Below are 14,625 nucleotides of genomic sequence, written 5' to 3' on the forward strand. Positions count from 1 at the left end.
TTGATCTTTTCAGAGATACAAATAAAACTACAAGAAAGCTGTTTCTCTCTGTGTATGTGTAGGAGCATGCTAGGTCACTTCAGTCCTGTTTGACTCTGCGACCCTAAGGACTGTAGCCTCCCAGGCTCCTCTGCCCTTTTGTCTCCTGCACTGGCAGTCAGATTCTTTACTACCAGTGCCTCCTGGGAAGCCGAAAGCTGTTGCTATTGAGCTCTGAAACTGTAGCAGTTTAGAAGTTTCTCTTATTTAAAGGATCCACCATCTGGCTATTGAGTAGTAATAGCTCAACAGCCCCTCAAGGCGGTAAGACACAAGACACGTCACCACAAGAGGGTGCAAAGAATGCAGCCTTCAAAATAGTCTAAGAAAGTGAAAGCCCTTGTACAAGTAGACAAAAGAAGGTTAAAATAATGGCAGGGACTGTTAAGGGCTGGGACCCCTAATGACAAATTCCCCTGAGAGCTGGCCCAGTCTATTTGACTGGCTGCCAAATATAACCCTGTGTGTACCTTCCAGACCAAGTTCTCAAAACAGAACAAAATGCCTAAAAAGATCGGGTAGAACATTGATATCACAAAGGTACAAGGAGAGAAATGCAGGTTCCTCTTAGAAGGACTTAATCCTTTAGGGTCAGAATTCTGAAAAGATGTTTTACAAAACTGGCTTTCTCTAGCCAGTTTTGGAATGTCAAAAAGAGCTCCCATGTTGGCCATTTTTAAAGCAGAATTTCCTTAGTACCCAGTTAAGTACCCCAAGTATAAATTCCATACCTCCATAAAGCTGGCTCAGGTTTGCTTGGAGGTTGGAGTCCTGATGTTTCTTGGTCAGTCCAGATCACTCGGTGTTTTTTTGTTTTCCTGCTGTGCTGGATCTTTTGCCTTGCATGGACTTTCTCTAGTGGCAGCAAATGGGGGCTACTCTGTAGTTGCTGTGTGCAGGCTTCCGTAGCTATGGCAGTGAGCCTACTGTAGCCCACTAGGCACTAGGAGAAAAAGTGAAGGTCACTCAGTCGTGTCGGACTCTTTGTGACCCTATGAGCTGTAGCCCTCGGAGGAGCCTGGTGGGGTCACAAAGAGTCGGACATGACTGAGTGACACTTTTCACTTTTTCTCCTAGTTTTCAGATCTCCCAGTTACTGGTTGATGACCCTGAATTTTACTTGGCAGTGTATTAACGGACTTAGTTCAAACACACTGAGTGGGACTCAAACTTATCTGGACTTGCTGAGGAGGTGGATGGGTCCATGAGGCGCTTACTGATGTACCAAGGTAGTATCTCCAAAGCACAGACTGGTGCCTGTTTCTCTCCATCCTGAATTCGCTTTAGGGTGCACTGTCGCTGGGGCACTGTAGTGTCTAACGAGCTTGATCCTTGAAGAACTGGGATGTCAAGATACTTTTCTCCTTACAGGTGTTAGTAGGAAGTAGCCGGTTGTAAGAGTTGTCTGTTTCACATTCTAGCTTGTCACCCTTACACAAATCCAGTTGTTTACTTAAACTGCTTAAATTAATTCTAATTGCAGGAATATTTCTGGGTTTCTGGGTCCAGCCACCACCCTACATTAACCCTCACCCACACCCAGCCCCGCCACCACATCAGGTTTCAGTTCCCACACCTCGGAATCCCTTCAGCCTCATCAGCAGGACTCCTCCTAAGAATAAACCTTACTTTACAGCGTAATGATCCCACAGAATTTTAAGTTTTTACTTTAAAACTGTTCTGTGACAGTTACCTAAACTAGGGAGGAATCAATGGTGCAACACAAGACACGGAAGACCCTCAAGTACTTCTAAACCCAGACAAGCTACGGTGGGAACCAAACGGAAGGACGTGCACCCGCTCGGCCCCGCCCCTCTCGGCAGGAAGCTGGCGAGTGCCCTACGCCCCGCCCTTCTCAGTGGCGTCCGCTCAGGCCCCGCCCCCAGCTCCTCTCCCTTCTTTACCCAGGTTCTTGAGTTTCCAGCAAGTTCCGAAACCGTGACTGCGGAGCTGAGGTCACTGTGGGGAGCGTGAGGTACCTTTTTTTCCCCTAAACTGCGCCTGGGTGTCCCCTCTCCTCCATTTCCGAGGTTTTCGGACCGTCAAATTACCCTCACCTGCTCCTCCACACCAAGTAATTTCAGTTTTGGTCCGCAGAGGCCGGACTCATGTCTGGATGTGAGCGTTCTGCTACAAAGAAAGCTGAGCACCAAAGAATTGATGCTTTTGACCTATGGTGTTGGAGAAGACTCTTGAGAGTCCTTTGGACTACAAGGAGATGCAACCAGTCCATCCTGAAGGAGATCAGTCCTGGGTGTTCATTGGAAGGACTGATGCTGAAGCTGAAACTCCAATACTTTGGCCACCTCGTGCGAAGAGTTGACTCATTGGAAAAGACCCTGATGCTGGGAGGGATTAGGGGCAAGACGAGAAGGGGATGACAGAGGATGAGATGGCTGCATGGTGTCACCGACTCGATGGACATGAGTTTGAGTAAACACCGGGAGTTGGTGATGGACAGGGAGGCCTGGCGTGCTACGATTCATGGGGTCGCAAAGAGTCAGACATGGCTGAGCGACTGAACTGAACTGAATTCACATGAAGTGAAAATAGGAATAATAGATGGGCAAAAATTAGGAAATAAAAAACTTTGGAAATAAAGGGTCCCAAAGAGTTGGACATGACTGAGTGACTGTGTGATTGGTATTCTTGTTGCCTTATATAAAATCGGAAATTCAGCTTCAATTCATTAAGAAAAATTTTAGCTGTGAATTTATGACTAAAAAAGATTTTTTTTTTTTTCGGACAGTGTACAACTACAGTATTCTTCAGACTCCAGAAAAGGTTGATTAAGATGAGAGTCTTAAAATTAAAAAAAGAAAAAGGTTCTTTTTGCATATGCAGTTAGAGAAAGCTAACTTGATAAAACACTTTTTTCAGACCCTGAGGAAACAAAAACCTGCCTCAGAAAAAGTTTGAGGTTGACATTTATCATGTCCTTTAAACACAAACACAGTCCACTTTGCCTCGATCTTCAGCCTTGGGTTAACTATGTAAAGGAAAAAAGGCTTTAACATTGAATGTATAATTTGGCTATAATCCATAAACTGATTACCTACTTTTGTATTCTTGTAAAACCAACAGGGAGTCTAAAGATGTTTGGGTTTATTAAGCATACATGTTGTACCACGGAAGAAAAATTATACTATTTAAAAAGTGCGTGTTTTTTCAGGTTATATGTTCTTAAGTTTGCCAGTCAAAAATGCTGGTGTAACATTTCAATCACTTGTTTCTTGGTTTTGTTAAAACTTTCAAGGGTTAAAAATTGTTATATATAAAAATGATAAGCAAAGCATTTCAGTATGTAAAGCAAGTAGGATATATGTTGTCAACAAAGAAGTTATAAAGAAAGAAGATATTTTTGTTGAGCAAAAATGATAATTTTGTCCTACAGTTGTTTGTTTCTGGACAAAGATATAAAGGACAAATTTGTTTGGATCTAGAATATGACAAAAAGGTTTATGACAAAAGGTTTGTGAAAAGGAATTTTGGAAAAAAAAATGTGTGTGTTGTCAGGATTAAGATTAGACTGACTTTGATTAGGTAAATGAATTTTGTTACTAACAGTAAACTGATGCAAGACTAAAGTTGGTTTTTCTCTCTGTTAAGAAAACAAAGTTCTCCTGTACTATTGATCTGATTTTGGTAACAGAGACTTCTAATGGAAAGTAATTTTTTGTTTCTAATCATACTTTTGACCCCCGTGTTCATGATGGAAAAATTGTCCAGGAAAGTTGTCACAGAGTGTAACTGCTCACGATGTGTAGCACTGCTGGCTTTAAGTGTACTGCTTAAAGCACATGTACAGTGTTTGTGTGACAATCAGTTATGAATGATAAAATGTATAGCCTATAAAGCATTGCCCTATTAAGCTCCGAGTCTGTTCATGATGTTTAATTAGTTTTCCCCCAAGGTGGACAACTAGGCAAATATATACATAAAAAGGAGGTCTAGCACCGAGGGATGTGGATGGACCCAGAGCACGCAAATAAACCACTGTGGTAGCGTTAGAAAACTGCATCGATTATCATTGCTGTCTATGGAAAGAGTTAACAACTTAAATGGTGAAAATGAGGGAAGAAATATTCACATTTTGAGGTATGGAGAAGTCATTCTAGCCTATACAAGATTTAATTTAAACTTTAGACTAAACAAAACAGCCTGTTTGTGGCTTCTTAAACATACATTGTTCAATTCAGTTCAGTCGCTCGGTCGTGTACGACTCTTTGTGACCCCATGAATCACAGCACTCCAGGCCTCCCTGTCCATCACAAACTCCTGGAGTTTACTCAAACACATGTCCATCGAGTCAGCGATGCCATCCAGCCATCTCATCCTCTGTCGTCCCCTTCTCCTCCTGCCCCCAATCCCTCCCAGCATCAGGGTCTTTTCCAATGAGTCAACTCTTCGCACGAGGTGGCCAAAGTATTGGAGTTTCAGCTTCAGCATCAGTCCTTCCAATGAACACCCAGGACTGATCTCCTTTAGGATGGACTGGTTGGATCTCCTTGCAGTCCAAGGGACTCTCAAGAGTCTTCTCCAACACCATAGTTCAAAAGCATCAATTCTTGGCGCTCAGCTTTCTTCGCAGTCCAACACTCACATCCATACATGACCACTGGAAAAACCACAGCCTTGACTAGACGGACTTTTGTTGGCAAAGTAATGTCTGCTTTTTAATATGCTATCTAGGTTGGTCATAACTTTCCTTCCAAGGAGTAAGTGTCTTTTAGTTTCATGGCTGCAATCACCATCTGTAGTGATTTTGGAGCCCCCAAAAATAAAGTCTGACATTGTTTCCACTGTTCCCCATCAATTTCCCAAGAAGTGATGGGACCAGATGCCATGATATAGCTTTAAACCAATTTTTTCACTCTCCTCTTTCACTTTCATCAAGAGGCTTTTTAGTTCCTCTTCACTTTCTGCCATAAGGGTGGTGTCATCTGCATATCTGAGATTATTGATATTTCTCCCGGCATTCTTGATTCCAGCTTGTGCTTCATCTAGCCCAGCGTTTCTCATGATGTACTCTGCATATAAGTTAAATAAGCAGGGTGACAATATACAGCCTTGACATACTCGTTTTCCTATTTGGAACCAGTCTGTTGTTCCATGTCCAGTTCTAACTGTTGCTTTGTGATCTGCATACAGGTTTCTCAAGAGGCAGGTCAGGTGGTCTGCTATGCCCATCTTTTTCAGAATTTTCCACAGTTTATTGTGATCCATACAGCCAAAGGCTTTGGCATAGTCAATAAAGCAGAAATACACGTTTTTCTGGAACTCTCTTGCTTTTTTGACGATCCAGTGGATGTTGGCAATTTGATCTCTGGTTCCTCTGCCTTTTCTAAAACCAGCTTGAACATCTGAAAATTCACAATTCACATATTGCTGAAGCCTGGCTTGGAGAATTTTGAGCATTACTTTACTAGAATGTGAGATGAGTGCAGTTGTGCAGTAGTTTGAGCATTCTTTGGGATTGCCTTTCTTTGGGATTGGAATGAAAACTGACCTTTTCCAGAGGTCATCAGAGGGCAGACACACTGAAACCATAACCACAGAAAACTAGCCAATCTGATCACAGGACCACAGTCTTGTCTAACTCAATGAAACTAAGCCATGCCATGTGGGGCCACCCAAGACGGACAGGTCATGGTGGAGAGGTCTGACAGAATGTGGTCCACTGGAGAAGGGAATGGCAAACCACTTCAGTATTCTTGCCTTGAGAACCCCATGAACAGTATGAAAAGGCAAAATTATAGGATACTGAAAGAGGAACTCCCCGGGTTGGTAGGTACCCAATATGCTACTGGAGATCAGTGGAGAAATAACTCCAGAAAGAATGAAGGGATGGGGCCAAAGCAAAAACAATACCCAGTTGTGGATGTGACTGGTGATAGAAGCAAGGTCTGATGCTGTAAAGAGCAATGTTGCATAGGAACCTGGAATGTTATGTCCATAAATCAAGGCAAATTGGAAGTGGTCAAACAGGAGATGGCAAGAGTGAATGTCGACATTCTAGGAATCAGCGAACTAAAATGGACTGGAATGGGTGAATTTAACTCAGATTACCATTATATCTACTGTGGGCAGGAATCCCTTAGAAGAAATGGAGTAGCCATGATGGTCAACAAAAGAGTCCAAAATGCAGTACTTGAATGCAATCTCAAAAATGACAGAATGATCTCTGTTTGTTTCCAAGGCAAACCACTCAATATCACAGTAATTCAAGCCTATGCCCCAACCAGTAACTCTGAAGAAGCTGAAGTTGAACAGTTCTATCAAGACCTAAAGACCTTTTAAAACTAATACCCAAAAAAAGATGTCCTTTTCTTTATAGGGGACTGGAATGCAAAAGTAGGAAGTCAAGAAACACCTGGAGTAACAGGCAAATTTGGCTTTGGAGTACAGAATGAAGTAGGGCAAAGGCCAATAGAGTTTTGCCAAGGGAACGCATTGGTCATAGCAAACACCCTCTTCCAACAACACAAGAGAAGACTCTACACATGGACATCACCAGATGGTCAACACCGAAATCAAATTGATTATATTCTTTGCAGCCAAAGATGGAGAAGCTCTATACAGTCAACAAAAACAAGACCAGGAGTTGACTGTGGCTCATATCATGAACTCCTTATTTAAATTTGATTTCTGTCATACCTGAAAGGTCTAGTGGTTTTCCCTACTTTCTTCAGTTTAAATCTGAAACCACTAGATCTTTCAGGTATGACATAAATCAAATTCCTTATGACTATACAGTGGAAGTGAGAAATAGATTTAAGGGACTAGATCTGATAAACATACATTGTACATCTGCTTTAATCATTAAGAAAAAAATAGTACAAAGGTGGGTTTTTATTATTATACTATTGTAATATGTCTAGCAATTTTCAAATGTTTGTCTAGATGCTATGAAAGTTTATTGCCTTTCCTGTTCTGTATTGGTCCCTCCTCAAGATTGAGGAGTATCAAAGAAAAGGGGGGATTGAGATGGAGCAGGATTCTAAGATCCTTGCCCCTGCCACCATGTCTTCTGCTTGCCTTTTGCCTGTGGAACACTTTAATCAAAGAATAAGTTTAATCAGAGAATTGAGAAATGCTGAAACGAAAACAGTTTGAGACTAAATAATAATAATGTAGTCATTAAGCATAGTCAAGGACCTTTAGTTCTTTCTCAAGGGCTGTATGTAGATAATGTTCTGAGCCATATCCTGTGAGCTGTCCTACAGATACCAAAACCCCAGGTGGAAAAGTTAACTACATGATGAGCAGACTGTACCCAGGACTTGAGCTGCCACAATTCCAAGAATTGATCACAAAGAAATGGGAACAAACGCACCCCGGAACTAAAGATTAACTGTGCCTAAAACAACCAGAATGATGCTAGTCAGACCAGTGATGACCAATTTGAAGATGACTGTTAGAGATGACTGTGATGTTTCTGTGTGTTGCCCCTCACCCCTTGCTTGTCAGGGGGGGAAGTTGGCCTTTGGACAAATGTCCACCACCCTCCTCCCATCCCCAGTTACTGGCATCTGAAATAAAGCAAACTTTCCTTTCCACCAACCTGGCCTGCATATTCACTCTTGAGCTGCAAGCAACCGGACCCCCAACACATATCTTTCAGTAACAGCATTGCAGCTGGGCTACATAGCTCAAATCAGGTTCCAAATCTGGAAGAGCATCACATAAGGCCTCAGTCGTTTGTTTGTAGCTAGACCCAGAACCTCAGTGTTGCGTACTTCAGCATCTATTAAGTCTTTTATCTCAGTTATAGAGTTAATCTGTTTTTTTAGTTTTGTTAATATCATTTGGTCATAAGGGTGACTTCCTTGTCCCTCAGGAAACAGTGGAGCCTAATTTAACTAGTAAGTCCGTTGAGTTAAAAGAGAGGTGACAGGCACAGAAATCAATGTGGAAACAATTGGTTATTGTTGGACCAGGAAGGGGCTTCCTGGGAAGCGGGCCCTGTGTCGGTGCTAATGTTCCCATTATGCATTTTTACGGTTGTTAAGGTTTCCAGGCCTTCGGGTTAAGGCGCAAAGGACTGCGCTGGTGTCTGAGGGATTCCATCTTGGCCCCCACTTCAGTGGCCCCCCGAGCTTCAGCACTAGTTACATGCACAGTGCTGTAGGCAGAGCCCCTTGTGAACTCGGGGCCCCTCAGTATCGGGGAACCATCCAAAGCCGAGGGCCCAGGGATCTCAGGTGTCAGGGGCATTCCCTCCTCCAGCTCCCCGGCTGTTTAAACGGGCGAGTCCACCACCGTCTCTCCTCCAGTGCCCTTCTGCCCACACGGGGTACCCTGGGTTGGTCTGGGTACCTGTGGGCCTTCTGATCCACCATGGCCAGCTCGGCCTGCAAAGGCTGACCTCCCCTCTGGTGGTCTCTGAGTGGACAAAGATACAACCATCATTTTAGCCCTTTGTGTATTTCTCTGGGAGCGTTCAGCCTTTTCAACCATGTCCCTATTATCAAGAACTGAATAAGCCACTTGGAGCAAATAGCTCACAGGGGTCTGAGGACCAGCAGTTGCTGTTTGAATCTCGCTCCTGATGTCTGTGGCAGGGTAGGCTATGAAATGCATAGCCAAAAGGGCCTGTCCCTCGAGGGAGAAGGCATCCACACTCATATATATATATTGTCTATGCTCTGTCTTTGTTGCTGTGTGGGCTTTTCTCAGCATGGGCTTCTCACTGCAGTGGCTTCTCTTGTTTCAGAGCACCGGCTCTAGGGCCTGGGCTTCGGTAGTTTCAGCTCCCGGGCTTAACTGCTCCATGACACATGGGATCTCCCTGGATCAGGGATGGAGCCCATGTGCCCTGCATGGCACGTGGATTCCTTCCCAGTGAGCCACCAGAAAAGCCCCTGCTATGTTTTTTAAAAGCTTCTATCAACCTCTCATGAAATGCTTTCCGATCTTCCTCTCACCCCTGTTGTACTACCTGCACTTCTTCATAACTGACAGATTTTACTCTAAGTGTCTTCATAACCTCTGTTAATCAACCATGTAGTCTCGGGTCTGCCTCAGGGACAGCGGCGGTGCCCCCTGCCCGCCGTGTGGCCCTCTTGGGCTCGGGCTGCCACTGGGTCAGCACGGACCCTAGCTGCCTGTGGGAGAGTAAAGTCTGCAAGTCTCCCTTTGGATGAGATCAAAAGATCCCATTAACTGGGTAACCTCGGTCCTGGAAAGTTCAGTTCTCAGAAGAATGTGTCCATCTATCTTCTGCTGACTTAGATGGACAAGGAGAAAGGCGGAGAAAGATGGACATGAAGAAAGGTGCTTCTCACAGAGGCAGAGCCATGGGGCAGTTGGTCAGTAACTTACACGCTGCAGGTGCTGTCTGGGCTGAGATTTGGCCCCTTGGGTAACTCGGGGTACAGAGAAGCAGCTCCTGAATATAGTGGGCAGTCTCCTCACCCTTGGGTGCCCTTGACTCTGGGCTAGTGGCCTTGGTTGGAGCAGCGGCTGAGACAGGCTTTGCCGCTCACATCCCTCGAGCAGTAGTTAGCTATCCAGAAGTCATGGTCCTGTGTCGCATTTCACTGTGCAGTTTAGTCAGGATTTGTGCTTACAGCTTTAGATGCTATCCCTTCTGAGTAGTCTCAGCCAGGTGTGAGTGGCTGAGAAACTGTCCCAGTGGAATAGTCCAGAGTGTGTGTCCAGTGGCATTGACAGGGAGCTTTCAGGAACTGGTCTGGCTGCAAATTGGAAGTAAAGGGTCAGGGGAGGAGGGAAAATCCTGGAAGTTGATTCCCTTCAGTATCCTTGTGCAGGATGCTGAGAATACCTGATAAGAGGCATTTATCCAGCGTGGACACAGATTTTTAAATGATGTGGGTTTTTTTCTATTTCTAGAACATATAATCCCCTGGTTATAGATCATGGGCATCTGATCTGCATCCAAAGATAGATTACACTGCTGAGCTTCAGACCCAAGCCTAGAATATCTTCCTAACAACTCAATTAAGCTTTACAAAAATATGACAAAAGCGCTATTTAAAAAGTGAGTTTTAGACAGTAGATACTGATCTCAGACAAACTAAAATTTATTATCTATTAAAACTTAATTCCTTTCTTCCTAAATTACCCTCATTGGTCCCAAATGTAGCCAAGTTAAGATTAACTTGTTTGTAAAATAAGTCTGGTTAATTGATAACATAAACTTGTAAAATTTGTCCAGGAAAGTGAGTGTCTTGATCACTAAAAATTGTACAAAGTATACCCCAAATGAAAAACACATTTTAAAAATATTTATTTATTTAATTTTGGCTGTGCTGGGTCTGCATTGCTGCTCGGACTTTCTCTATTTGCTGCAGGCAGGGGCTACTGTTTGCTGAGGTGCCCTGGCTTCTCACTGCGGTGGCTTCTCTTTTGCAGAGCACGGGCTCTAGGGCGCACGGGCTTCAGTAGTCCTGGTTCCTGGGCTCTAGAGCACAGGCTCAGTTGGTTGGGTTGCACGGGCTTAGTTGCTCCACAGCATGTGGGATCTTCCCAGATCAGGGATCGAACCCACGTCTTCTGTATTGGTAGGTGGATTCTTTACTGCAGAGCCTTCAGGAAAGCCCATGAGTTAATTTTCTTGCTGACAAACTTTACAACAATATACTTACTGACTTTGAGTAAACCCAGGTACCATAAAAACATTGTGCTTAATAGTGATGTGTCTAAGTGACACGTCTCTGTTAAATAACAAGCAAACAACAAACTTTAATGCCAAATGTTAATTTAATACTAAATGTTTCTCAGGTCATACAAATCTGAAATCCATTTAGCTTAGTTTCTGTTATATTTAGAAATGTTTAATATGCAAGCACTTTTTAAAAAGGGAGTTAAATAGAGCTCACCTACAAATTAACCTTAGCAATACATATATCCCAATAGAGATCTCATAGTTTCATTTTAAAACTTAGTCACAAAACAAGCATTGCAATGCAAAACTCACCAGCTTAGAGATATTTGAGGGCTTCCCTGGTGGTCCAGTAACTAAGACTCCATGCTTCCAATGCAGGGGCCCCAGGTTCCATTCCTGGATGGGAAACTAGATCCCACTTGCCACAACTAAGAGTCAGTGCAGCCAAATAAATAATAAATATCTATTTCTAAAAAATACATAAATAACAGGTGGAATAGCTAAATGTACAGACTTGAGTTTTAACAGGGTTAGACTTAGAACATAGGAGAAAAATCCCCAAATTTAGAAGAATGTAGATTGTCAGATCCTGTGAGCAGCACTCAGACAGTAAAATTTCTTCCTTCTCACATACCACCTACCCTGTCTCCTACGCTAGCAACAAGATCCTTTCTGTGTCTCTAGACATCTATACCATCTTTCTATGGCAGCCTGTGCTGACTGAAAAGAAAAAAAAAGATAGGACACTTGTGAGGCTTACAAGCAGAGGGGGAGAGCGTGCTGCCCAGAGTAATTAGTGGGCTACAGTTCTATAATAAAAGGAGAAGTGGGGAGGGGGCGAGTGTCCTTATCTTTCTCTTCTTCTTCCGCTTCTTGAGTTGTTGTTCAGTTGCTCGAGTCATGTCCGACTCTTTGAGACCCCATGGACTGCAGCACACCAGGCTCCCCTGTAATTCACCATCTCCCGGAGCTTGCTCAAACTCATGTCCATTGAGTCAGTGATGCCATTCAACCATCTCATCCTCTGCCCCCTTCTCCTCCTGCCTTCAATCTTTCCCAGCATCAGGGGCTTTTCTAATGAGTCACTTCTTTGCATCAGGTGGCCAAAATATTGGAGCTTCAGCTTCAGTCCTTCCAATGAATATTCAAGGTTGATCTGTTTTAGGATTGACTGGTTTGATCTCCTTGCAGTCCTAGGGACTCTCAAGAGTCTTCTCCAACACCATCACTCAAAAGCATCAATTCTTCAATGCTTATCCTTCTTTATGGCCCAACTCTCACATCCATACATGACTACTGGAAAAACCATAGCTTTGACTTGATGGACCTCTGTGGGCAAAGTAATGTCTCTGCTTTTTAATATGCTGTCTAGGGTGGTCATAGTTTTATTTCCAAGGAGCAAGTTTTACTTTTAATTTCATGGCTGCAGTCACCATCTGCAGTGATTTTGGAGCCTAAGAAAATAAAGTCTCTCACTATTTCCATTGTTTCCCCATCTATTTGGGTTGAAGTGATGGGGCTGGATGCCATGATCTTAGTTTTTTGAATGTTGAATTTTAAGCCAGCTTTTTCACTCTCCTCTTTCACTTCAGTTCCTCTTCACTTTCTGCCATAAGGGTGATGTCATCTGCATATCTGAGGTTATTGATATTTCTCCCAGCAATCTTGATTCCAGCTTGCGCTTCATCCAGCTCAGCATTTTGCATGATGTACTCTGAAGCTAAGTTATATAAGCAGAGTGACAATACACAGCCTTGACATACTCCTTTGTACTCCTTTCCCAATTTGGAACCAGTCCATTGTTCCATGTTTGGTTCTAACTGTTGCTTCTTGACCTGCATACAGCTTTCTCGGGAAGCAGGTAAGGTGGTCTGGTATTCCCATCTCTTTAAGAATTTTCCAAAATTTGTTGTGATCCACACAGTAAACGCTCTAGCATAGTCCGTGAAGCAGAAGTAGATGTTTTTCTGACATTCTCTTGCTTTTTGGATATTAGCAATTTGATCTCTGGTTCCTCTGCCTTTTCTAAATCCAGCTTGAATGTCTGGAAGTTCTTGGTTCATGTACTGTTGAAGACTAGCTTGGAGAATTTTGAGTATTACTTTGCTAGCACCAACACTATGAAAAGGCAAAAAGATATGACACTGAAAGATGAACTCCCCAGGTTGGTAGAGTGCTACTGGAGGAGAGCAGAGAAATAGCTCCAGAAGGAGTGAAGAGGCCGAGCCAAAGCAAAAACAACACCCAGTTATGGATGTCTCTGGGGGTGGAAGTAAAGTCTGATGCTGTAAAGAACAGTATTGCATAGGAACCTGGAATGTTAGGTCCATGAATCAAGGTCAATTGGAAGTGGTCAAACAAGAGATGGGAAAAGTGAACATTAACTTTCCAGGAGTCAGTGACCTAAAATGGACCAGAATGGGTGAATTTAATTCAGATGACCATCATATTTACTACTGTGGGCAAGAATCCCTTAGAAGAAATGGAGTAGCTATCATAGTCAACGAAAGAGTCCAAAATGCACTACTTGGATGCAATCTCAAAAACGACAGAATGATCTCTGTTCATTTCCAAGGCAAACCATTCAACATCACAGTAATCCAAGTCTATACCTGAACCACTAATGTCAAAGAAGCTGAAGTTGAACAGTTATATGAAGACCTACAGATTTCATAGAACTAATACCAAAAAAAAAGATGTCCTTTTCATCATAGGGGACTGGAAAGCAAAAGTAAGAAGTCAAGAGATACCTGGAGTAACAGGCAAGTTTGGCCTTGGTGTACAGGTGAAGCAGGACAAAGCTAACAGTTTTGTTAAGAGAGCACACTGGTCATAGCAAACACCTGTCAGCTATAAGTGGCATTTACCAAGAGCAATGCCAGTGACTGAGCAACAAAGGCATTTGCCATCTGCCTCTACAGAGACTGAACCCCATGCTGCTATAGCTGCTGACCTTCAACAACTGTGGAGTGAGGCACTCCATGCTCCAAGGGAATCTGGTGAGACAGGTCTTTAGATAGTTGGATTTTTTTTTTTAATGTTTTTAGGAACAGATTTTATGGTCTCAATCGTTGCATCTCCTCCTATCTAGAGAAGCACTAAATCCCTTCATGGTGACATCATATCCTCATGGCTAACAAAAAACCTTTTATAAAATAATTCCTTCATGGTATTCATCTTCCCATTCACCAAAACCTTCTATACTGACCTTCCCCACTGCCGCTTTGAAGCAGTCTCTCAGAGCTATCTGAGATGCCGCCTCCCGGGCTACAGTCCTCATTTTGCCCTCATTTTGTTTGGTGCCATCCTAAAATGTTCTCTCTAAGAAAGCAAAGGTTTTAGAAATTATCACTGGTATCTATGTTCACCAATCTAAAAAACACTAATATAAAAGTCAGTTCTTGGCAGTCGAGGTGTCCTCCCGGGGGAGGCAGCATGGCTCAAACATTCATGAACAGCTAGGTCCAGTCTGGGAAGGTGGTCATGTTCATCAAGCCCACCTGCCCCTACTGCAGAAGGACTCAAGAGCTCCTCAGCCAACTGCCCTTCAAACAAGGGCTTTTGGGATTTTTCGATATCACTGACAACGGCAACACCAATGAGATTCAAGATTACTTGCAACAGCTCACAGGAGCCAGACCGGTACCTCAGGTATTCATCAGTAAAGAGTGCATAGGTAGATGCACTGATTTAGTAAATATGCATGAGAGAGGGGAACTGTTGAGACAGCTAAAGCAAACTGGAGCTCTTCTATAATTACAGAGACGATCCAGGCTGATATCCCCCTTGAGGACTGGATGGCATTGCTAATCATGACAGCAGATCCTGGAGGATGGACCTGGGACAACTTTACCCAGTTACAGCAACTGTTTACTTAAAATTCTGAAATATGTTAATCTCAATAAAAAGGGATGGGCATTTTGGGAGGCCAAAAATAGCTTCTTTTGACTCAGTAT

At 43.2% G+C, this 14,625-nt stretch overlaps 1 pseudogene; it reads left to right on the top strand.

The window, feature by feature from the left end:
* The first annotated feature begins 14,104 nt into the window (after positions 1 to 14,104).
* Positions 14,105 to 14,425, top strand: LOC133055174 (glutaredoxin-1-like; annotated as a pseudogene).
* Positions 14,426 to 14,625: the final 200 nt, after the last annotated feature.

This window comes from Dama dama, chromosome 4, assembly GCF_033118175.1.
Source record: "Dama dama isolate Ldn47 chromosome 4, ASM3311817v1, whole genome shotgun sequence".
Taxonomy (NCBI): Eukaryota; Metazoa; Chordata; class Mammalia; order Artiodactyla; family Cervidae; genus Dama; species Dama dama.